Below are 24,874 nucleotides of genomic sequence, written 5' to 3'. Positions count from 1 at the left end.
AAAATGATTATTCCGAAGAGAGTGTGTGTGTATGTGTGTTTCTTTTATTTTCTTTTTATTTCTTAACCTGCATTAGTTATATATAATCATTTCACCTAAAAATGATAATATGACAGTGGAAAAGGTACTGTTATTATTGACCCATGGTCAAGAAGCTATTCAAATTTTTTTAATGTTCCATGCATACCATGTTTAGCAATTTTTGGCATATAAAGAATATTTGGTAGATGTTAAATGCCCAAAAGGACTGTTATTGTTGCCTAATTAAGTCATATTTCACAGTTTGGAAGGTTATTCCACTTGTTGCATGATGCCTACATGCCATTGGGGGGGGGGGGTGAGGATTAAGTCCAGACCAAGAGATTGAAATAGATAGACATTTTTATTTCATATATTTTCCTTATGACAGTCATGAGTATATTTTTTATTAATGTTAAAAGTATGGTAACTCAATCTAAAGTATGGTAACTCTATCTAAAGTATGGTAACTCTATCTAAAGAATGGTAACTCTACCCTAAGAGAGTTATATTTGTGAAATGCTTTTAAAGAAATCTTACACTGGATTCGGAGTATGGTAAGTATGGTCATATAAAATATGATAAACAAATTTTAAAAAATAGGTGATGATTTTATTAAATTTATGTTTATATGTACAGCTTTGTAAAAAAATGAACAACAATATGCAGAAATTGGGAACTAAGTCTGTGGTCTTTGTATAAACCTAGATCATTTCGGTCCTTATGTTGTGGCACAGCATAGCATGGCTTTCTACATATAATAATAACTGGTGATGTATTAATTACCATCATCAATATGATCATACTGGATTCTGTTTTCTGAAGTATATTTATTATTTAAGTATATATTTCCAGGATTATGCAGAAATTAAAACTGTTTTCTTGTTTCATGGAGCTATGGTGACTCGATGGTTGGTGTTCCAGACTCACGACTGAAAGGACATGGGTTCAGATCCTATCATAGGACCAGCCTGTGTGAGTTTCAGTTGTTTTTCCTTGAGCAAGGCACTTTACTCCAATTGCCGAGGAATGAAATAACATATTTGTGTACTGTGCCATAATGTACCTAACCAGATCATTGTTTCCCATCAGAAGTCAGTCTCTAAAAGGTATATATGCAAAGGTACAGGAACAATATTTTTGGACTTTTGGGAAAGGACAGATTTTGTTAATAGTACATTTGAAGTCCATCATGGAAAAAATGCTTATTTCTCATTGGCTGACCATCCCATTTTTTTGCTGCCAACCCTTACACTTTTTCTGTCAGGATAAAAAAAATCCAAAATTGTTTCCTTTTTGTCTCTCAGATGAGATAAAAAGTAATAGGTACTTAAAGAAAAAAGAAGTTATCATAGCATTATCTTATCCAACCCTTATCCCTTTTTTTTGTTGCCATTGTCTGTAATTTAAATCATTCGTATAAGTGATCCAGCAGGTGCCCCTCTAATTGATTGGCAGTCTGTTCATTGAAGTATGCATATAATTATGGTATAATGTCACAACATATGGGGCCTTAACATAAGTCTTGAAACAAGAAATTTTTTTTGCATTAACTGTAGAATCAGTAACTATTGGTCATGACATACAATTGTCATGGTACTTATCTCGTACACAAAAATTAGTCAATTGCTCAGAAGTAACCTTATCATAAATGGAGACGGATATTCGCCAGTTCATAATCTTGGTATGAAACTTCTGTTAGTTCCCATATTTTATTCCAACATAATTATAAGTCTCAAAGAAGAGCAAGTCAGTACGAGCTTTACCTGTACATCTAGTGGAATTTTGAATTTCTTGGAGTAAACTGAACAACTTCTGTTTTCTGCATTAGCTGATGACTATTTTGACTTTCTTAGTTTTTCATTACCTGTGGCTCTCAAAATTTGTCATTTTAGCACTAATGTTATACTGGAATTAAGCTTAAACTCCCATTTCAGTAATAGTTAAAGTACTATGTAGAAGGCAGGCTTTTTCAGTTCTATCCTTCAATGAATGATACCCTATCATGAAAAAATAAAATATTAACATGTCAAGATACATGTACTTGTGCAATGCAGGTTTTTACACAACACTGAACTCGACCTTTAAAGTGTAATGGTCAGAGATGTTGCTTGTACATAAAATAATCACTTCTTGTGCAACATGTTTTATCAATTTATGGACATTTGCAATTTCTTTATTAACTAGAGAATTAAACTTAGTTGCAGTATAAGAGTAAGGTGCTTGTTGTTGGGTGATCTTTTTTAATCCAAGGTCCATGTATCAAAAGTTAAAATTTTGTAAATTTTAAAATATAAAAAATTGCTAGTGGACATTTAAGTAATATTTTACCACAGGGATCTGAAATGACTCAAAATTAATGAGTTACTGATAATGGCATAATTGTTTTGTTTTTGTTGAACGGTGATGCTATGGTTAATAACTTATGTTGTAGGGGTCATAATATGAGAGCTGCCTTTTTTCTATTTGTAATGATTTGTTTGTTTCATGGGCTTTAGTGTTTAGTGTTGGGTTTAAAAAATTATGTTTTTGTGACCTATATAGAAATCAATAATTTTAAAGAAAATTTTGTGTAAATCTATGGTGTTGGTTGGTGAAATTTTTTTGTTGGTTTGAAAAGCGTTATTTTTGAAAAATGAGAATAAGGCTGTTTGTGGATATGTTGTATTGGTTTGGCTAATAATGTGATATGATAAAGGAATTTTGAAGAAAAGATTTGACAGGAACCTTGGCTTTATGATTGTTGTTAATTTATTTTGCCTCATCTGAGGATGGGGTAGGGTGCTGGTATTCAAAAAATGAAATAAAGGTTTTCTTGGTACACTGTATGTTGTAGCAACTCAGCAAATACAGGCCATTTAGAACATACATGTGATGGTATGGTTATGAAATGATTGTGTGTGTGTGTGTGTGTGTGTGTGTGTGTGTGTGTGTGTGTGACCATAACATATCCCTTACCTTCCTTCCTTTATTCTAGGCTCTCAGCATGAAGAGGTTAGTGTTAGGACTAGTCAGCCTGGTTTCAGGTTAATGTGACTAGGTGCAGGGTGGGACATTGTGCTACATGTCTGTGGCATGATGCCCCAGTGCTATACATCACTATAAACTGCCACACTGCAGACATCATAGTAGATATGACTGAAAAATTGTTAAAGCTACATTAAAAATTCCAAATCATACACACACATTCCTTTTGTTTGATCTGTAATGGGTGAGTGTTGGACTGTGAAGGTGGATGTACATGGTTGCTATGTGATATTCTTAATCACTCTACCCCATACGTTGCTACTTGACCAAACTGCTTTTGGTTTGGGTTTTTTTGGTATGTGGTTGTAGGCATAAGTGAGTCATGTTTCTCTTTGGTCAGTCAAGATGAGCATTGTCTCATAGACTTATATTGCATTCAGTCCAAATGATTCACATGATCATCTTATTTATAGATGTTTTCAACATTAGATTTTCCATGGAGAGCACAGTGTCATATTTAATGTTAAATTTCCATTGATCCATATAGGGTCATACTTAATCTTAATTCCCCATGATGTGCAGCTATATCCCATATTATACCCTTTAACTACTGATGTTTGTAATACTTATCCAAAATAATATGTAAAACATTTGTACTATTTTGTCAATCTAAATCAAAATAATATGGAATCAAATTTATTTCAGAATTTAACTAATAGAAAAATTTGAACAGTTTATTGTTGTTTTAACAAGATACAGATTCAAGATGCCAATGTTAACATTCATACTCTGTTCATATTGGGTAGGAAAAGTTGACATTATCTTATAATTCATAAGTGTATCTTACCAGTTTATTGGTGCTATTTTTCATTAAATTAGATTACCCATTAGATATATTATATATGCTCTTAAACATAACTATATAATTTTATGACAATAGTCATGTATAAAAGGTATTATGCAAGTTATAAGTCATTTTTCAACATCTTTTTCACAGCCTATTTCAAAATTCACTTAAAACTAATGAAAACAGGAAAAAGCAAATTATATCTAATTTCACCAGATTCTCATGAAAATTGGCAGATTTAATCAAAACCTTTTCATGTTTCCTTCAAGTGTATTTAATACATTATTAGCATAATTATGAGCGACAGATTTAGTTGCAGTTTTGTTGTCAATGTATTTGTCACTGGACAGTTTTATTTATTAAAAAAGAAGGGAAAAAAAAGAGCTAATTTCCAACATTTTTTCTTCGCAATTCACCTAGGAACTAACCGGTTCTATTTATATCGCTTCGCATGGTCTTGCAACTGGAATTACATCACAATTAATACTTCCAGTTCAGTACCCACGAATGTAGTTCTAGTCTATTTTTAGAACATTTTTTCCTCTTCATTTTGGTGGTGATAGAAGAGTTTTATTTATGCATTTTTGGTAGGGATTTAAAGGTAACTGTTTATTCTTGATAATATGAGCTCAGGGTGTTGTTGTCTGTATGTATTTTGGCGACAGTGCACAGTGAGTAATAAGGCCTTGGTGATGATCCGGAAGTGAAATTTGTGTTCTGGTTACATGCTGTTATGTTGACAGTCAATAATCTAAAAAAAGAGCAGGTCAACCTTTGACAAGAACTTCACCGTGAAGTCATCTTTGAAGGTATTTTAGATTAACATATGATTTGCATTGATTGTCACACAGTGGAAAGGTCAGTACTGAGAAACAAATGTAGAGAACATATAGTAAAATTAATTGTGTACTATGTCCTGTAAGGGCAGTATTGGAGCAAAGTTTAAATTGGTATAAAATCTTTATTATTAAAGATAGACACATGAAATTTTAATATGTCATGTATATTGACTTTTAAAATATAAGAATGAAATTAAAAGTAAAAAATTAATTTTTATTTTAAAAATTTTAATAAAATTTTTAAAAAATTAAAAAAAATAATTAAAAAACCCCTAAAATGCACATATATAATATTTTTGGGAATCATATTAAATGTTATCAGCATGTATATATTCCTACACCATATAAAAGCTCCAATGTTGGATTTTTGTTATATTTTGTCAGAGAAAATATCTTTGTAGTCAAAATGAGACCTTCATTAAAAATACATGAAGACAAAATTATAATTTGTATTGGCCGTTCAGACTATTTATTAGGGGTCCAATCAGTTAATTTATGTGTTTATGATGGGGTCACTTCCTGAGTAACAAACTTCTGCTTGTATAGCCTTCAGTAATTGTTTATAAACATAGTTATAAGGTATTTAGTGAGAGGACAGCGATGAAAACTTTATACTAGAACCTACTCAAGTTCTCTACTAAATCATTTTAAACTGTCTGAGAATGAAATACAGGTCAAAGGGATAAAATATGCTTCCCCCAGGTATATTTACCCTTGGATGTAAGAAAAAAGCAAAATGATGTAAGTTGAATACAAAATGCATTCCATTTTATTGTTCAGTTAGGTTAAGATATTGATTGGTGTAGTGCGGCATTGTGGCCTATATGATGTTATGGGAATTCTAATGATCCATCTTGCTTTATGCATTATTAATTACCAATACTATTTGTTAACTGACACTCTAAAGATTACATAAGAAGCATTCAAACAAATTATTTGAATTTAACTTTGTACATGGTTACATATCCCACATGTACAAATATCCATCCATTTTAGAATGTTTGGGATCAAAAGTTCACATTCAGTACATCATATAGGCTGACATTGTACCTATAGTGAACCTGTAAAGCACATTTATGGCTATGTGCACTGAAAAGATCCCAAAATGTTATTTTCATCATGAATATGCCTATGTATGGTAACATATTTCAATTTAGTACTTTGACAGAGTGCGGTATTGAAACATCAGCTGATATCTGATTCCATTCAATCAATGAGCTTAATAATTGGTAACCAACACTCTTCAAAATACCATATAAATGTTCAAATAGATAATTTGAATTATGTTTGCACATTTGATCTTAACAAGTACATTGTATATGTCCCACATATGCAAATTTCCATCCTTGTTTACAAGTTTTGGGGATGAGAATTTCACATTTAGCTGATGATATAGGATTTATTGGTACTTATAGTTGATTTGTATGACCACATTTGGCTGTATTCACTTGCAATATCCAAAATTGTTATTTCCCTCATGAATAAGATGCTTATAGTAACACATTCTAATTTAGTACATTGTCACCTGACTTTCCTGTATACTGGTATGTAATAATGTTTACACCAATGATCAAACCTCACCGCCCCAACATTGCCTTAAACTTTATGATACATAGTCTACCTGATTAGTTTTTTAACTTGTAAATGGCTAAATGTGCTTCTAGAAACCTCATATACTTTTAGGATGAATTTAACACTTTAATACATGGCCATTGCTTCACATTTCTGAGTGTCACTCTGTCAAGTTTAATATTTTCCCCCATGCTTGCAACCTTAATGTTAATTTGAAATCACCATATCTAACACAGTTTAACTTCATTTACATAGATCTTACTGTTTTCTAGAATTAAGTGAAACATATTGGATCTTTTCAGGTCTAGCCTGGTATCTGGAACAAAGTGTTAGAGTTGGATTAGCTTGGAAGCTCTCCTGAGTAGTCTGGTGGTAATAGCATGGTTTCGTAAGGGCATGTGCAGTGTACTGCCATAAGTGACCAAGATTAGTTCATATCACCACACTGATATATGGCACCTCAAAGACATGGCTTAGGTTTTCATGAGAGAGATCAGCACCATTTTTCAGTAAGGTAGAACCTCCCTAGTAACTATTTTCCTGTCCCATTGCCACCTTTTGTTGTTATCGACATTGAAATGGAATGCATTTTTGCTATAAAACATGGTAGTGGTCCCATTAGAACTTTAAATCTGAATGTGCTATTAGTTATGGAAACAACTGCCTAAGTACCTGACACAATAAATGTGGAACATAGCACCTGTCAGTGTTTCTTTAGTGTGTACACCTATATGCATCTGGACAGGCATATTGCGGTTTGCTGCCAAAATCACTATGAGCTATGATGCTTCACTACCCCTGGGGAAAATGTTATCAGTTATACAGACCCAAACTACCATTTGTTTTAAATATCATTCATTAGTCAACTTTTCTGTCTAAAATTTGTCAAACTGTGTTTTAAAACTTGTATGAAAATTTAAGTTTTCAATAAAATTTAGTTTTTAAAATTTAAATGTTAATTTAATTTGCCATTAAAACTGAATTTATCAACATTTGTAATTTTCAAACATATTTTCAGACAGGGCTTATCTTGTATCACAATTAGGTTTTTACTGCATTGAAAAATTCCTATAATTAAGGAAGATATAGCAAATTTAGTTTTGGTTTCTCAAGAGCACTTGGACCAGAACTTGCACCCTGTGGAACACCAGCACTACATACTTTCTGACAGGTGTCACATGTTTTCCTTGCAAGGAAATTCAAAAAGACTTCATGTATAAAGTTGAAATAGGTATAGCCTGCAAATATAAAAGTTTGACTAAAATTGGCGTAAAACATGTAGCCTGTCAGGAATTACATCACAATTAATACTTCCAGTTCAGTACCCACGAATGTAGTTCTAGTCTATTTTTAGAACATTTTTTCCTCTCTCATTTTGGTGGTGATAGAAGAGTTTTATTTATGCATTTTTGGTAGGGATTTAAAGGTAACTGTTTATTCTTGATAATATGAGCTCAGGGTGTTGTTGTCTTTATGTATTTTGGCGACAGTGCACAGTGAGTAATAAGGCCTTGGTGATGATCCGGAAGTGAAATTTGTGTTCTGGTTACATGCTGTTATGTTGACAGTCAATAATCTAAAAAAAGAGCAGGTCAACCTTTGACAAGAACTTCACCGTGAAGTCATCTTTGAAGGTATTTTAGATTAACATATGATTTGCATTGATTGTCACACAGTGGAAAGGTCAGTACTGAGAAACAAATGTAGAGAACATATAGTAAAATTAATTGTGTACTATGTCCAACTGCTCGAGGAAGAGCTCGTATGCGGGATTCCAAGTTTGCTTTTATTCCTAGTTGTCACACAAGATCGACAAGGACACCCGTTAATGTTGCCAGGTAATGGACCGAATTTATCATGTAATATCATTTATTAGGCTAATCGTGATGAGGCCCTTTGTGGTATTAGAGCTCATATACATCTTTTATACTTTAAATGAAAAAAATATCTTTCGAAGAAAACACGCTAAAGAGGAAGTTATTTGAATTGGAAAACGAAAGTAGATATCAGTTTAAGTGAAAATCCACCAATCGTGGGTGTAAAGGACACGAGAAAGAACTGCTAGAATGTCGTCAGTCGTCCTAATTTCATTCCCACCTTGATGAATGAGATATGTTTCAGGCACTTGTTTTGCAATTATGATCTTACCAACTCTAAAGTAGATCACACATTCTTCAACAGTGACATCACAGTTTGGTGAAGATTATTTGACGATATTGAAGACGTATTTCAGATAAAGTAAATATAATGTAAATGTCCATTTTATTTAAAGCCATATTTGCTTCAAAATATGTGGCTCGAAGTGTGTGCTAGCAGACAGCGATTTGGGGGCCTTTTGGACCATATCCCCAATGTTAAAAACGGGTGCATAGAAACAGCGAAACGCATAGCTACGATGTCGTAGCCTCAACTTGATTTGTTGTGGTTGTAGTAGGGGTACTATTATTAGTACTACGAAACGCTCGAACGCCAGAACGCAATAAAAAACACCGAAACGCACTTCAATTATATCGAATATACCATAGGGTATATTGGTTGTGTAGGTATAATTCATATCTGTAACATTTAATATTAGTTTTATAATAAATTAATATGTACTTTCTTTTCTGCAAGTGATGCAACATCAAATTAAAAAGAAGCTGGAAACTGCGCATTTTGGCGACAGTTTGTAAAGTATTACAAAAAATTAATATTAACAGCGTGTATTGCAATTAATTGCTTCAACTACTAATAATAAACTCATATTAATATTGGTTTATTAAGCTGATTATTATATTGTGGCTATTAATACTTACATTTTCTTACTGAGTTCCGGGATGTGTGAAATTTGCGCAAACAAGCAGGTCAAACAGCTGTATAGTTTAAGTGTAACTATCATGAATTATGGGCGATAGTGGTCTAAATGCAAAGAAATGTTCGAGAATGGCGTGTCAAATCATTTCCGTCTTTCCTTGGCCGTTTCTTAAAAAGCCTATTCTACTATTGGAAGAAGAGTATGGTATCCTGGATAGTGGCAGAAATGGGTTTAATGCACAAAGACAATTTTAGGAACATATTTCAAAATGTATTTGTTTCATGTAACACACAAAAATGTTTAAAAATTATTATACAAATAAGGCAAGTCTGACATGCCCACTCGGAGAGTACATACGATTAAATATAGCAACAACAGGAATAAACACATCCCAAGTTATATCAATTAAACTGATAAGACTTTGGCCTCTGCATACAACCTCATGAACAAAATACACACACACACACACACACACACACACACACACACACACATATATATATATATATATATATATATATATATATATATATATATATATATATATATAATTCGTTTCTTGAAATATACTAAGTAGTTAACACGTTAGTAGTATAAGGGGACGATTCAGCCTCAATGGGAATTAGCATTACAGACCCCCCCCCCCCGGGACGGTTTAGCCTCAATGGAAATTTAACATTAACCACCCTGGGACTGTTTAGCCTCAAGGGAAATTTAACATGGACGAAAAATCGTGGGACTGTTTAGCCTCAAGGGGAATTCAACATGTTAATATGGGAATAAACAGGGTGGGACTGTTTAGCCTCAAGAGGATATGAACAATGGTAAAAAAAAAATCCTGGGTCACTCTATTTATTTTTTTTAAAAAAATAAAAAATAAAAAAATAAAAAAAAATAAAAAGTAAAAAAAAATGGGGTAGGCAATGGAAAGTCAATCTCTTTTCGAGAAATGTGGGTGGCCCTAAAAAGGGCCTTTGGGTTTCTTCTTCTAATTTCTTCTATTTCTCCACCAACTTCTTATTTTCTGTCCTACACTTTTTCTCTTCTTTTCTTCCTTTTTTTCTCTTCTTTCTTCTTCTCCTCCTCTTCTTTCTTCCTCTTCTCATTTTCTTCTTCTTTTTCAATTTTTTCATTCCATTCTCTTATCCTTATCCTTTCCTCTTCATCCTCCTTCTCCTCCTTTATTTCTTTCATCACAGCACTTATCATTTCCTTTACTTTTCTTAAGTTGTTAATCTCCATCTTCACTCGATGTGGGCTATAAGAATAGTGATCCTCGTTTAACCTCACTAACATTTGCTCCATCATACCCAAATTGTCCAGGACGTCTTGCAATGTTTTCATTTTATCAAGCTGGTTCGAAGCCATCTTCTTTTTTAATTCTTTGTAGAATGGTTTGAACGACGAATACTGTGGGCTCTTATAGTGAAAGCGCGGACGTGATGGAAAACATCCCCAAGACATAAAATTGATATTACCTAGATCATGACCAAACAACGTGCGGACGTGAAGGAAAACATCCCCTACTTTTCTCATTTCATATGATCTACTATCCACATACGTGAAGCAGCAATAAACTAACCAAAATCTACCATTCACGCAAACCAAGCATCAAAATCAAATCCTATTCAAACCCCTAATCTACTATCCACACACGCAAAGCATTAAAATGAAACCCTAATCTACTATTCACACTAACCTATGCTAGCCCTTATTAACACACAATCATATACATTTACTTATACACTCACACTATGAAAAAGAGTCAGTGTTTATATTCACACTACTCTACATATACACATTGGCAAATCGATTGTTATTTCTTTTTCTAGAGTATTGGTTAGCCCTGAAAAGGGCTGTTTGTTTTTGAACTCCAGTGACACCTGGTTAATGATAGCACCTTCCAGGCCTGGCACCACACACACATCTTCTTCCCCAGTCTCCTTTTACTTTTTTTCTTGAAAGCGCAGAGGGAGGATGATTGGCTTCAGCACCCCAATCCTCTGTCTCTGGTATCTTGTAAGCCATCCTCTCTCCTATTTTCTTTTCCTCCTCTTCCCTCTGTCTTCTCTCCTCCTCTTCCTTCTTTATTCTTTCCTCTTCTACTATGGCCTCCGCGGCCAGTTCATTTAACAGGCGCCTGACATATTCCAGATGTATCTGGAGTTCAAGAAGTTTGCTTATTCTGGTATTCATTATCTTGTTAACGAATGAACAGGGTAGCTAGACTGCCCAGCGAGTTTCAATTTATACTGAAAGCGCGGACGTGATGGAAAACATCCCCTAAAACAAAATTGATCTTACCTAGCTCATGACCAAACAACGCGCGGACCTAAAAGAAACACTTTTTTATACTGCCCATTACTAATTTAAAAATTTTCATTAATCACTTCAATATACTATCCACATACGCAAAGCAATCAAACCCCAAATCTACTCTCCCCACACGTCAAACAGCAAAAAAACATGATCTTAATCTACTATCCACACAAACATACGTGAGCACTTACAAGCACACAATCATATACACAAAAACATACACTCACACTATAAAAAAGTGTTTATATTCACACTACTCTACCTACACACATTGGCAAATGGATTGTTATTTCTTTTCTAGAGTATTGGGTAGCCCTGAAAAGGGCTGTATTTTTTGTTTGCTATGGCAATCTTTTAGTTTCTAAGAATGCGACGTCCTCTGAGGATAGACTTTCTGACGATAGGTCTGCTTCTTCGGAAAGAGAAGAAGAACTCTTTGGTGTCGATACGACAATCGACAAAGCCTCTGTCAGGTTCAGGTTGCTGCTGCTGCAACTATTGTTGTTGCTGTTGCTGCTGTCTCTGAAGTCTGTACTTCTCTGTCCATTCTTTCTCCCTGTTCACTTCTTCTCTGAAGAGCTCTTCTATCAGGTCTTCAGTGACTTTTAACATTCTCACATTCTCTATCTCTTCTGGCTTCGGTATCAGACTGTGTCTGACCCTATGCAAATTCACGTAGGCTTCGTTTAGCTTAGCTAGTTTGGAGCACATCTTCTTAGGAGGATAAGTCGACAATGGATGGTTAGACTGGAAACAACCCCGGTTCTTAAAGTCAAAGCGCGGACGTGAAGGAAAACATCCCCCACACGGTTTTCGAGCCTCAACGTTCAATGAGTGTCATGAGAGGGATAGTAAGAAGTCAAAGAGCATGAATCAAGATTCTTATAGCCAAACAAAAGACAAAGGCATTTTTTCAAAACACAACATTTTTTTAATTCAAAATCACTTAACACTAACAAACAACTCTAACATTTTTAACAATAATCCAACAATATAACATCAAATATTTTTTTCAATTTACACATTATTTTGGACAGGGTTGGCAACGTTGTGAATGAAATTGTGATTTCCATTGTTGGAAGTCATTAGGCCATTGACAGACACTACGTTTCCTAGCTAGAGACAAAAGATAAGCATAATGGTCACAAAACCATCGATCTACTTTCACATCGTTTCTTGAAGAAGAACGAGGATCAAAATGAGTCACTAAATGTTCTAAGGAATAGCCCAGGCTGCGATGATGCAGAAAGTACACACAGTGCTGTCCACACACCAAGGAATCTGTGCCTTGTAATTTCACATTATTGAATCGGGTAGTCTGAGCATTTCTTCTCATAAAGTCAATGATGTCGTCTTCCAAAGGGGGCAGTCCGTACGAATCAAAATATTCCACACATCCTTCTTGAGGAAAGTAGACGGCTACCCAGTGGGTTCCTGGGAGATGACTGTCGTCCGTGTTGATCACATAAGCTTGATGGTCTTGAGGTTTGCAATGAGGGAGTTCATCTTTAGCACAGACGACAGGATTCCACGAAGCCGTGTACGAACTGTGGTTCAAAAGGTAATAAAGTTCCCAGGTATCCATTGATTTGTGTGTTTTCTTCTTCACAGGTAATAATAAGTCATCAATTCGATCCTGACTTTTTGCTTGAAAATGTCTGACAAATAACCGTTTCTTCGCTTCGTCAACTCACTCTGATTCAGGAGAGTTTCGATACGATGTTGTTGTTGTTGTTGGGTTTAACGCCATTTTTCAGCACACGATAGGCTATACATGGCGGCCAGTATTAATGGTGGAGGAAGAACCCGGGAAAACACCGGAAAGAACCACCGACCCACGAGAAGCTACTGGCAAGCTTTCTCACATATCCACATTGGCTGAATCCTAGACTCGAACAGCCGCAGACAGAGGTGAGATGGCAGTGATCCGTAACGAAGAGCGCTTTAGACCACTCGGCCACTCGGGGCCCCCGTTTCGATACGATGGATCTCTTGAGTGGTTAATGGTGGACAAGAATGTTCACGCAAGTCTTTATACCACTGATGAAACACGACTTCGTCCGAGATGAGACTCCAAGCTTCGTCCAGATACTCATCCAATTTTTCTACTTGACTCAACATCAGGCATTTATCGTGTTGAATTTGACTGGGATGATCGTTTTGACATCCATAGCAATCTTTCTTGATCAATTCCGTCATTTTTTCGGCCAGGTGTTTGGCAAAACAGGAGACTAAATGGGCTTCTTGTTCTGGCCATCTTGACTTCATCATAACTTCATCGTCTTTGTCTTGGGATTCTCCTTCCACGGTCTCCTTACATTCCATCTCCAAAGTTTCTCCACTAGGTAAAGAGGGATAACAGTCTTCCATGGCTTCTAATAGTCTAGAATGACTTCTCTCAAACTTTTGATTTCTATCGTATTATCAAATTCTGCATACAGGATGACGTCCACTGTGTTCCCTGCATCCAGTGGACTCGCAAACTGAATTTCCACACGAATTGGCCGGACTTTATAGGGTGGAAATGTCCCTCGTCGCTGCCTTGGTCTGGAGTGAAATCGAAAGCCCACAAAGCATAGCCTCCTGCATAATCTTCGTACGTAATACCGTGACTGGTGTTGGTTCCTAACTGTCCGGTGGCTTCGTACAGCGACAAGTACGATCTCAAATAATTCCTGTCACCAAAGTTAGGCTCAAAGGGTCGCGTACACAAGGTCTTTCCATCGCGACTGACTTCAATCTTGGACACATTGTAATGATGAAAGTTGAAAGGATTTTCATGGTAGGCTCCGTTGAAGGCTGAATTCTTGACGATACCAACAATCAAACGCTTGGGTAACTGTCCTTGGAACAGATGATCTTCGATCATGGATCGCTGTCCAGCAGGAATGGTGAAGGTTTTCACTTCCACGCGACGTATCGGATACTTGGCGGTCGTTCTGCTCAACGTCTGAGTGACGTCGTTTCCCACTTTAGGTAACACTTCCACACGACGCACGTAGAGTCTGGCTTCTTGGATGATGGTTTTGTAAGTGGAACCATCAGCAGCCATCAAATGGAAAGCGGCACTGCTACGATTCAGTCTCAAGCGGATATCCACCCCGTTCAGCAAATACTTTTCTTGTAACCACATGTCTAGATGCAAGCGATCCATCAGTTCTAAACTACGACTTAGATGAATTTTCGTTCGTCGTTCTACAAATCCCGTTGTATTTGAAGCATCCCCGGCAAGTGTAAGGCCGTTGAACTTAGTCGCTTTGTCAGGTTTCCATACCACGCAAGCATCCAGATGAGTGTTCTTGGCTTCTTTTCCGTACGTCAAGAGATTTTCCAGGTACGCTCGATAAGGGTAAGTACCCATGCTGCTGCTGACCAGTTTGTTATTTAAGTACAAGTCCACTTCGCTAAACAAGGAATGCATGAAATTGTTGACGGGAGCTACTGCATCATCATTGTCTAGGTTAGCGTTGGGTGGTTCGATCACTTTCCCTTTCAAGTATAGGTAACTGCTATTCAGATCGATGTAATCTTCGGACTGTCCTTTGATTTGAAACTCGATGGGAGCGGAATCGGTCAATGAGGAGACGGGATGAAATTCCACCCACTGGGATTCTTGCATCGTCATCATGGTGGGGGGCATGGCAAACAGATCCAGTTCCGACTTGGAACAAGCGCAAGATTCTAGGTGCATCATTTTGTTCTGTGTCTCAATAATCGAAAAAGTCTCGAACGGTTCTTCTTTTCTTGGCCTTTCTCGCTTTAGAAGTGTGAAGTCTGGTGAAAGGGTGTTTTCTTCGTCGTCTCTTTCTGCCTTGTCCTTGCTGAATGCCTGACTCGGTAGCGTGCAGGGCATTCATAGGTGTTTCTCGGTGGCCCAAAAGGTCTTTGCCCGTTTGCAGCAAGACATTTTTGCCTGCCCTCATGAAGGCTTCTTTAGGGTTTTGTTTGTCGATGATGACATTTTGGAGAAATTCTTTGCCTTGCGTCAGTGCTGCATCTTTCAAGGCGTGCAATCCGCGTGTCACCATCGGTTTCAACACAGGGGCCACCGAATGAAAGGCCGATTTTAACATATCTCCTAAACCGTGTCCTCGCTGTCGAGCAACCCCTCGGTACACTGGATACATGACTTACGAGTCGTGAGAGAACCGTTTTCGAAAATGGAGTTTCACCGTGACTTTTCCTTTGGTGAATGGAATATTTTGTCCCAGATCTCCTTTTATAGCAATGTTGACCGTGTCCAAATACGACTTGCTGACAGGCAAATAGTGAGGATGTACAAATTCGCGGTGAACGTGATAAGTGTTTCCACCTTCCTCGTCAGCGTTCGTGACAGAATCCACTTTGAAAGGAATGACACGCAGTAACGGCACAGAACTGTGTCCCACCACGTTGTACTCCACCACATCGGAATACACGAACATCAAATTCAGTCCTTGGTTCAGTTCTACCGGGGCACGAAATAACTTGCTAAAAGACTCGTTGTCGTAAATGATTGGTAATTCCTTTTTTTTGATCATGGCCATTCTCATGTCCATGTCTCCGCCCAACATGTCAAACAATTCAGGACAAAATACAATGGACAGGATTTTACTCCCGTCAAATTTCATCAAGAAGCGACGAGCTGCTTTGTGGTATTCCATGGTGACACTTTTTTTTGACACTTTCCAAAGCTTTAAGAAACACGACATTAAACCTGGAGGCTATGGTGCTGACCAAATGTTGACCACTAAAATAATAGCCTGGAGGAATGAACAAGTGATAGGTGGTGTACTTTTGATTTTTTTGTTCCAGGGGTTTTCTTGTCATATTTACCATAGGTATCCAAGTACTGTTGCAATGGTTCGTCATGAACTTCCACATCAAAAAAATTTTGATTGGGAAGGACATTGAGGACTTGGGTCGGGTGAATGATTTCTACTAAAGCCACTTCCCAGTGGGCTTCGTGATCTAATGGGATGGCCTGAGGTAATTTGGCCGTGTAACAGCACAACATGTTGTTGGGAAACACCTCCATGGAACTGTCACTGGGTAAGGTTAAGTAAAATTGGTTTTGGTGACTCATAATTCCAGAGTTCTGTGGCTGTCCGAGGGGTTACTGGACGTCAGAGGCGTGTCTCCGTCTAAAATGGGGTTGTTGTTGTTGTTATTGGAGTGGTGACTGGCACTGGCACTGGACACAAGGTTCCCGTGGTTCCCGTTCGAGGAGAATTTCAGGGAGGGATTGGGAAGCAGGTAACCGATGCAACTGCTCAATAAAATGGTCCACAATTGTTTGTCTCCTTGTTGCAAATTCAAATTGGCGATGGCTGCCCCGATGACACAATACACCACGAAGATTTGGCAGAAAAAGACGATTTGCGTTTTAGGCACACGTTCTCCGCACCACACCCACAAGGGTTGTTTATGTAAATCTTGCACAGAAGAACTGGGTGAAGGAGTGGTAGCCGTAGTAGCTGCGTCTGTGTGAAAGGGCATGATGGTCACTTCTTTTTATAGTCGATGACTTGCGAAGCGTCGATCCAAGAATCAAAACTGGGTGGATATCCTTTCCAACGTACTTTGACTTCTTTGACACGTCGTTTGCCCACTTTACGGGTTCTGCGTTCGAGAATGCTTTCGATGTCGTACACGTCGTCTTCTTTTTTGGTGACACGTTGTAACTCGGGCAAAGAAAACGTTCCTTTGAGCACTTCTTCGTCATGTCTTCCAATTTATAGACGGCAGGATGACTGCCATGCACTCGTCCAGTGACACGAAACAATTCGGTCGTCCAGTTAGGTAAGTAACTTTTGTCGAAAGGGCGCTTGGTTTTGCCAATGCGCACCCAATCTCCTACGGTCAACTCTCCACTTTTCTTGGGGACAGCCCTCGTCGGGAACGTACCAAACAGGCGCTCAAACACCAACACTTCGTTGTCGGGAGTCACTTCTTGCGGGGCACGTCCGATGCTTCGATGGTAAGATTGGTTGTACGCTTGCACCAGGTGCGGTAAGATGTCGATGTACTTCAGAGTGTGGTGATGCGTAAAATATTTCCACATGCGTTCTTTCAAAGTGCGTTGAAAACGTTCCACGATGCTGGCTTTGGTTTCGGGATTCTCGGTGGTAAAAAAATGAATGTCACGTTTCTTTAATTCTTTTTGGAAAGCTTGGTTCAGAAATTCGGTGCCTTTGTCCGTTTGCCATCGAAGAGGGTGACGACCGCTTTGTTTCAACACCCGTTGCAGGGCTCGCACTAACTCGCTGCTCGATTTGGAAGTCAAGGGCACGACCCAGGCAAATTTGGAAAAGACGTCGATGACACAAAACAAATATTTGTAGCCACGATTGTAGCTGGCCAAATGAGAGACATCGGCTAAATCGGCTTGCCATTGATGATCGATGCCTTCCACTCGGGTGCGACTTCTGGCAAACTTGCGTCGAATGGGTTTGTGTAAAGTGTAGGTAGCTTGTTCTTGCAACCATCGTTGCACTTGAGGTAAACGGAGACTTTTCAGTCGCGTTTTGGCAGCACGATACAATTTTTGAACTCCTGCGTAACCTGCAGGATGCGAGGGATCGTAGTAAATGCTGGCTAAGACTTTTTCCATTTTTTTATTTTTTGTGTTGGTTGGTGTGTTAATAAGGCACCCACTCTTGGAAGAGGCTACTCTTTTTCTCTTGGGGTATTTTCTTGGATTGCAATGCTTTGCGTGTGCGACCGGCAATAGGTGTTGAAGAGGAGGAGGATGTCTGAGCGGGGGATATCGGTTCTTGTTTCACTTCTGTTTTCACTTCTGTCTTCACTTTCTTTTTCTCTTGTGACGAAGAAGGGGTGGCCATCATCTTTTTAATCCATCCAATTCTGGAGGTAGGTGGTGTTGTTAACTTGCGTACTTTTTCTGGTGGAGTTTGAAACCCTTCCTCTTCTTCTCCTTTTTCTGTCTTGGTCACGGGTACTGGTACTGGTACTGGTGATGGTGCTGGACTTTTCATCAAGGTCTTAAAATCTTTCAGAGTGGGTAGAGCTGTTTCGTCTAAAGCTTTCTGGTGAAAGAGTTGCAGTCGTTGCAAGAGTTGACCGTACTTTTGCGATTTTTCTGTTTCGGACAAATCTTGGCGATCCATCAAGGACTGCAATTCGTGTTGTAACTGGGACATCTCGCTCAAATTGGGATTGGGAGGTAAATGCGGGGTGCGTTGTTCTTGCCAACGATGGTATTCCATCCATCGTTTGTAAGGCACTAAAGCTAGTTTTCGTCCTTCCATGGGGTTGTCAGGGGTCGATTCTGAGATCTTGGGACTTCCGAAGGCCTTTTTATCTTGCTCCCACCAGTCCTCCCAACATGGTTCCCAAGACTCCTTTCAGTATGGGGCCTAACAAGAGAGGCAAAATACCTCCACGTTGCACTAACATCTTCTTTTTTTGACGAATGGGAATTTTCTTTCGAACCATTTGGCGAAGAACTTGACGATGTTTGCTTAAGCATTGTTTCTGGTGTTTGGACAAAGGGATCGTGCCTTTCAAAACGTTCAAACAACATTCGCACACGGTATCGATGACCTCTTTGGAGGCCGTTTGAATGAGTTTTTTTCGTAGGGGTGGAGAAGCTTTGGAAAGGACAGATAACATGTCCCCATGTTTGGCTAAACGTGGTGGCAGTCCTTTCCTTTTCTTTCCTTGGGGTTTTCTGGAGGGTGACATCTTTGAGTCTTCAGGAGCACCAAAAACACTGATACCCTGACTTGGTCACAGGCCTTTTTTATACTGGAACGCGTCGCCACTGGTTGTCTTTACGTCGTATCAACTTCAGGACAGGCATGACACGTCGTGCAGGGGTACGTAACGGACTAAACCGAGCCAGTTCTTGCTTGGACAAATCCAGTAAACTTTGTAACATGCCCGATCTTTCTTGGACTTTGATTTTGGGAAAAGGTACTTTGTGAGCAGCAGCCACTGCCACTAAATTGGAGGGTTCTGCCACTGGGGAAGTTCTTCTTGGGGTCATCAACGGAGAAGTTCTTGGTGTGATCAACGTCTCCAAGTACTCTTCAGTTCTTGGTGTCATCAACGGAGAAGTGGATGAATGTGAGGCTGCCGGAGACGCAGTCACCGCCGTGGCAGGTCGTGGTTTGCGAGTGTAAGGTTGCGTCCTGGCCGAAGAAGTACCTCTCTTGCGACTAGTTTTCTTCTGTGGACTTTTCTTTTTCTGGGGGCTTCTTTTCTTTTTCCGGGGTGGTGTCTGGTAAGAGGAGGGTCCCGCCACTGGAGAAGTTCTCCTTGGGGGCCTGGTCTTTTTCTTCTTCTTGCAGCTTCGTTTGACTTTTTTCTTGGGGAGAAGTTTGGGGGCATTAGGATCCCATCTTAAGAGAGAGCGAATGATGACCCCTCCTAGAGTACCGCTCCCTCCAGGTTTCAAAATGATTTGTTTTTTGGTTTGAGTGTCGATGCGGGAATCGGCCAGTTGGGTCAAAGCGACTTTGTTTCTATCAAAAAAGCGTTTGGTTTGATGAGGAATCTGAATGATCCCTTGGAGTAATTGACGTGCCGTCACCGTGAACCATCGTAAGACTTCTTTGAGACTAGCTTCTAAGACACGAGCTCGTATTTGTGGATTTTTTTCTCGACTGATGCCATACAAGGCACGAATCAATTTGACGGGAAGATGCGACTGAAGGGACGTCATGTTGACGTTGTGTGAGACAGACGAAAAGGGTCTGAGGTTTTTATAGATTTTTTTGTGGAGTGAAATTAAGTCGAGGACGAAGACGTGTACAGGACAGGTCCTCCGTCTTGGCACCAGTGGTGAAACAAGTGGGTACGAAATCGCAAATCCTCGGGGGTCGTAGGTTTCAAATCGACGAGTAAATAGGCGTGTGGAGTTTGAGTGGCATCGTCGTACGCCTGAGTCAGCCAAGGTGTTCCTAACTGTTTGGCTAAGACTTGCACTTGCGATTTATCTCGAGGGCTTTTAAACAAGACCACGTAATGCGCATTGAGACTAATGGTGCGATGGGCTTTACGTTGTTGAAACAAATTTTGGGTGATGTAAACGACACTGGCATTACAGTGATGCCCTTTGCGCGTGAACCACAGTTTAATTTCTTCTTCGTCTTCTCCTAACATGTCGTCGAAAATGACTAAATGGGTTTGACGGGAGTCAGAGACGATGCCGTCGTCTTCTTTAGGAATGCCTTCCACAAACACGATGGAATCGCCTTGACTTTCTCGCAAGAGGCTGTACGCCGATTGCCACTCTTTGTAACACCACACGATCCGCTGAGGTGGCCGATCGATCAAATGATGTTTATGTTCGATCAAACGTTTGACGAATTCGGTTTTGCCTGAACCGCTAGGTCCAGCAATGAGCATGGTAAAGGGATGGCGAAGATACAAAGCCTCCCAACTGGCACGATCTAAGTGTTCGTCGATGACTTTGACAGTAGAGGAAGAGGGAGGAGAGACCGCAGAGGTAGCCATAGTGTTAGGAATGTCACTTGTGACACGAAAACAAACAAGACGAGAGTTTATATACTTTTTTTCAGAACACGTTTATTGAATGTTTTAAACATGAATACGAAAGACAAAAATACATAAAAGCCAAAGGCTTAAGTACAAGGATAAAAGGCACATGATAACCATTAACGTGGAATAAAAACAAGTGCCTGTACAACATGTTTTGGGTAAAGTTCTGACCAGTTCTATAGGGGGTAAGGTCACACAAGTGTCCTCCCGAAAGGGTCTTTCAGGCCTGTCCACGACAGTCCTGTCCTGGGTGACGGGTTCTTCTGGCACCGTCACTAACACAGGTTGAAAAGTAACTTTTTTCCTTGAACAACTCTCGTGCATACTGGGCCACTTCTTGGGTCCAAGCCTCAAAATCCCATTCTTTCCAGGCACGGACATCTGTCCAATGGGGGTGTGAGTCACAAGCTACACACACATCGTCATACACGTCTTGGGTAGCTAAAAGTTGACGAATCTTTTTTTCCCGTAGAGGTCGAGAAGTATCCAGATGAAACCGCAAATCTTTGAGCAAAAGGAGTCTTTCGTGACCATTTAAGGCCACGGGGGTGTGGTAAGTACTGATCGTAAAGAGTCCCCAAGGAATCGGCTGGTAAACGAAATCCTAGAAAACAAGTCACTAAGACACACACCACTTGTCGACCCAAATTGAATGGATACAGTTCTTGTAATAATCGATGGTAATGATCCACGGTTTGAATATGGTCATTGAGTTCCTTCCACGGAATCTGTTGGATTACATGCGATAAAAGTCGTGGCATGGCAACCTGTTTTTATAGTCTTTTTGTTTCGGAAACAATACACGTACTTTCTAGCCAGAGATCGTCGTTCTCCAGTGGGAAATTTAAATGTTGCATACTGTAATCGAAACGTCAGACTTCGTTTAGAAGTTTCCTCTTCCGCTAAGTAGATTCCACGTAAAATATGTCGGTAATCCTTTACCTTGTCTTCCTCAATGTGTTGTACTAGGTGAATCTCGAAGTAACCAAAATGATCAACACGTGGATCATCGGGGGCTTGGAAGTATTGAACAAGGTCTGACCACTGAAACAATGTCTGACGAATCAGTTCTCTTATACCATTCAGGTACCAGTGGTTGAAACACCGGTGACGTAACGGATGCAACTGTTCCTTACGTTTGACTTGTACTTTGACCAGCTCTCGGTAAATGCGTTCTCTCAACTCCACAGGCAAAGCACGAATGTTCTCTTGTAAAGTATCCATGAATAGGTCAGTCCGTACAATTCACAATCTTCTCCTAGAGCAAAAGTAATCCACATAGTAAGTAATTTCTGACCACTGCCATTCAGGGTAACGTCCAAGAATGTCACTGAACTCTTTTGATGTAAACGGTCTAAAGCGATATAATAGGATGAATGCACCCTTGACCCAGAGACATCTAACACACTGGTTGACTTTTTTCACTTTCCTCTTGTGAATTTCTCGGCACAAAAGTTCTACAGTGACCCATTGAGATTTCACTCTGGCAAGTCCCTGCCAAACTTCCTTGTAAATCTTCTCTTGTAGTTCTTTAGGTAATGATTCAATATCGTTTTTGAAATGAAGTTTAAATACTGGCCTCGGTGATGTCAAACATTTGACTCCTAGCCAAACTGGTTTCTTCTTCGTCAACGACATGGTAAGTTACTTTAATGTCTCGGTCCCACTAAGGGTAAGTAATGACAATTCGGTGACCATCGAGCATGTTCTACGTAGGCCGAATCTTGCGGTTCCCAGTGGTGAAGTGACACACCGCAACTGAAGCACTTGACTTTATCTCCTTCGCCCAAGTAGAAAAATCCGGCTCTGGCTAATTCTTCGGGGGGTCGGTCCTCCCAGATACTTAGGCCATTTTCCTTTGAACGATTGAAGACGATTTTCAAAGTCGCAGTATTCCGACAAACGCACAGGAAACGTATATTCGTCTTTCACAGGTTCGTTTCGATGAGGGTTGAGTGACATGGGCAGGAGTTTGCTCAGAGCTGGATGACATCCGTAGGGGGGTAGACGTGAAGGTGAACATCCACCTTTAAAACGAAACCCAGTAAAATGTCCAAGAGGACAAGCGGCATCGCTTTCGCATCCCTCAGGTTTGACACGCACAGCATCACTTTCCATGCTAGGGGTAGTGAGAACAAAGTTCCCATGATGCTTTACGGCATCACTAAGGTCACAACGTACAGCATCGTACCCATCGCAAGGCTCACAATCGCATTCCACTTCCGAAGCCGCACACTTGAATTGTGCCTTTCTAAACTTGTTTTGTGTTTCTCTGAAAGTATTCATCTTGTTCACTTGGTCTTGGTAGTCACAATGAACTATCGATCTTGCCTAGGGTTCCTTTTTATATACAGACCAATACCAACGTGTCCATACGGTAAGGTGAAATAATTGGGAAGTCGCACTTGCTTCTGGTACACGATTTGGTAGACTTTTTCCAAGGGTCGACTGACGATGTGGTGAGTGGGTAAACGTACAATCTTGTTCGGTTGATAGGTGGTCACTTTAAAGTGATCTTTTCCAGACTGCAAGGCTTCTTTCAATATCCCAAAGTTGACCACTCGACTGGTACGATAATTCAGAGTCAATCCTTTCACTTTGCACTGCGTGTGCACTTCTCCATGTTTGTCCCGGTATTCGTAACCGTAATTTTTAGGACCACCACTGGCGAAACTTAGAATCTTGTCGTCGGGATGCTCGTCTGTCCAGGCTCCTAAACGGTCTCCTTCGATGTCAGGGTGATGTTGACTCGGGTGATGGATGTAAATGCAACTGTCCGTGTCAAAGTACAGGACGCGTTCCCCTAACAGTTCTAAAGCTTCGTACAATTTTAAGCGAGCATGAGCTGTCACGTAAGCCGCAATGATGACATTTCCAAAAGGGTCGTCTTGTACAAAGTCCAGATCTTCTTCGTAATTGACCAAGATCAAATCCTCGCGAACGACGTCCACGTGTTTCATGAATTTGGTTTTTGTCGTGAATCATCTGGAAGTAGCGGGAAGGTTCTGTCAAATATTCCGTCTTGGGTAAACACGGTCGTTGTGCCATTTTACCCCACAAGCAATTTAACATCACTTTGGCAAACGATCGCCTGCCTTCGTTTTTCTCGATGTGGTCTAAAGAGATGCCTTCTTGTTCATAGTATTTCTCTTTGAATGTCTTTTGGTCTTCGGGAGTGTGACACCAGGAAGGATAACCACTGGCTACTTGTTTCAGTTTCAAAAAGGCATCCACGTAGTCTGCGAAAATGCCTTTCTGACTGGGGTCACCCTTGTGGTATTGTTGTGTCTTGGGAAAGTGGCAAATTTCGTACACTTCTAACAGTTGGTATCCCATGTCCAGAGCTTTGAACAATTCCACGCCAACCAACGTCCCCGTCAAGGCACGTTCTTCCTGGGTGTGCTGACAAGGCTGATCTTGGTTGCACGTTTCGGCACAAGTACGGCACAAAGGAAACATCAGTTTGCCTTGGCAATGGTGAGGTAGCACGGGATGGTACAAGTCCGTGGGAGGCAAGACTTTGCACTTGATCAGACCTTCGTATTGTCGAATGTTTTTCAGGTCGATGTGTTCCCTCAACAATTGTGGGTGCCCTACAGGAAAGCGACAATATTTGCACACGTAGGGATACAGCGAACACACGTCCAAGTATTTGATTTCTTCTCCTTTCTCTTCGTCGGCTTGGTACAGCAAACAGGTGGCATTGGTCCTTCCTCCGTACAAACTATCCCTCGGGTTCAGCGGGTCCATGAACTGGTAACTTTCCACGAGGCGTTTAAACTCGGGATCGGTTTTCAAACGGTGATCGTATTCGTGTTCCCACATTTCCACCACTTGGTATCCTTCCTGTTCTAACTTTAGGCGTCGCTGACAAGTGGCCTGGTACAGGTCTTCCATGGTTCGTTGTAAAAACTGATTTTTAGTGCCACGGTCAGGATAACAGACGGGACATCCGTGAAATAAGCAACCGTTAAACTCGTATACGATCTTGGGGTTTTCTAAGTCCCAGCC

General features: G+C 39.8%; 1 protein-coding gene across 2 annotated transcripts in view; it reads left to right on the top strand.

The window, feature by feature from the left end:
- Positions 1-879: 879 nt before the first annotated feature.
- LOC149776394 (uncharacterized) overlaps positions 880-24,874 on the top strand; it is a 54,042-nt gene continuing 30,047 nt past the window's right edge. Inside the window, exons 1-2 of one of the 2 annotated variants that reach the window (XM_089940764.1) lie at positions 880-993; positions 6,546-7,877. The gene's annotated coding sequence lies outside the window, so the exon portion shown is untranslated. Of the gene's footprint in view, positions 994-6,545; positions 7,878-7,940; positions 8,082-24,874 lie in introns of those variants that run through there. The other variant, XM_089940762.1, reaches the window with a different exon arrangement.

The sequence above is a fragment of the Sinohyriopsis cumingii genome, chromosome 18 (assembly GCF_028554795.1).
Source record: "Sinohyriopsis cumingii isolate HCF-2022 chromosome 18, ASM2855479v2, whole genome shotgun sequence".
Classification (NCBI taxonomy): domain Eukaryota; kingdom Metazoa; phylum Mollusca; class Bivalvia; order Unionida; family Unionidae; genus Sinohyriopsis; species Sinohyriopsis cumingii.
This window is presented reverse-complemented; position numbering and strand designations above follow the sequence as displayed.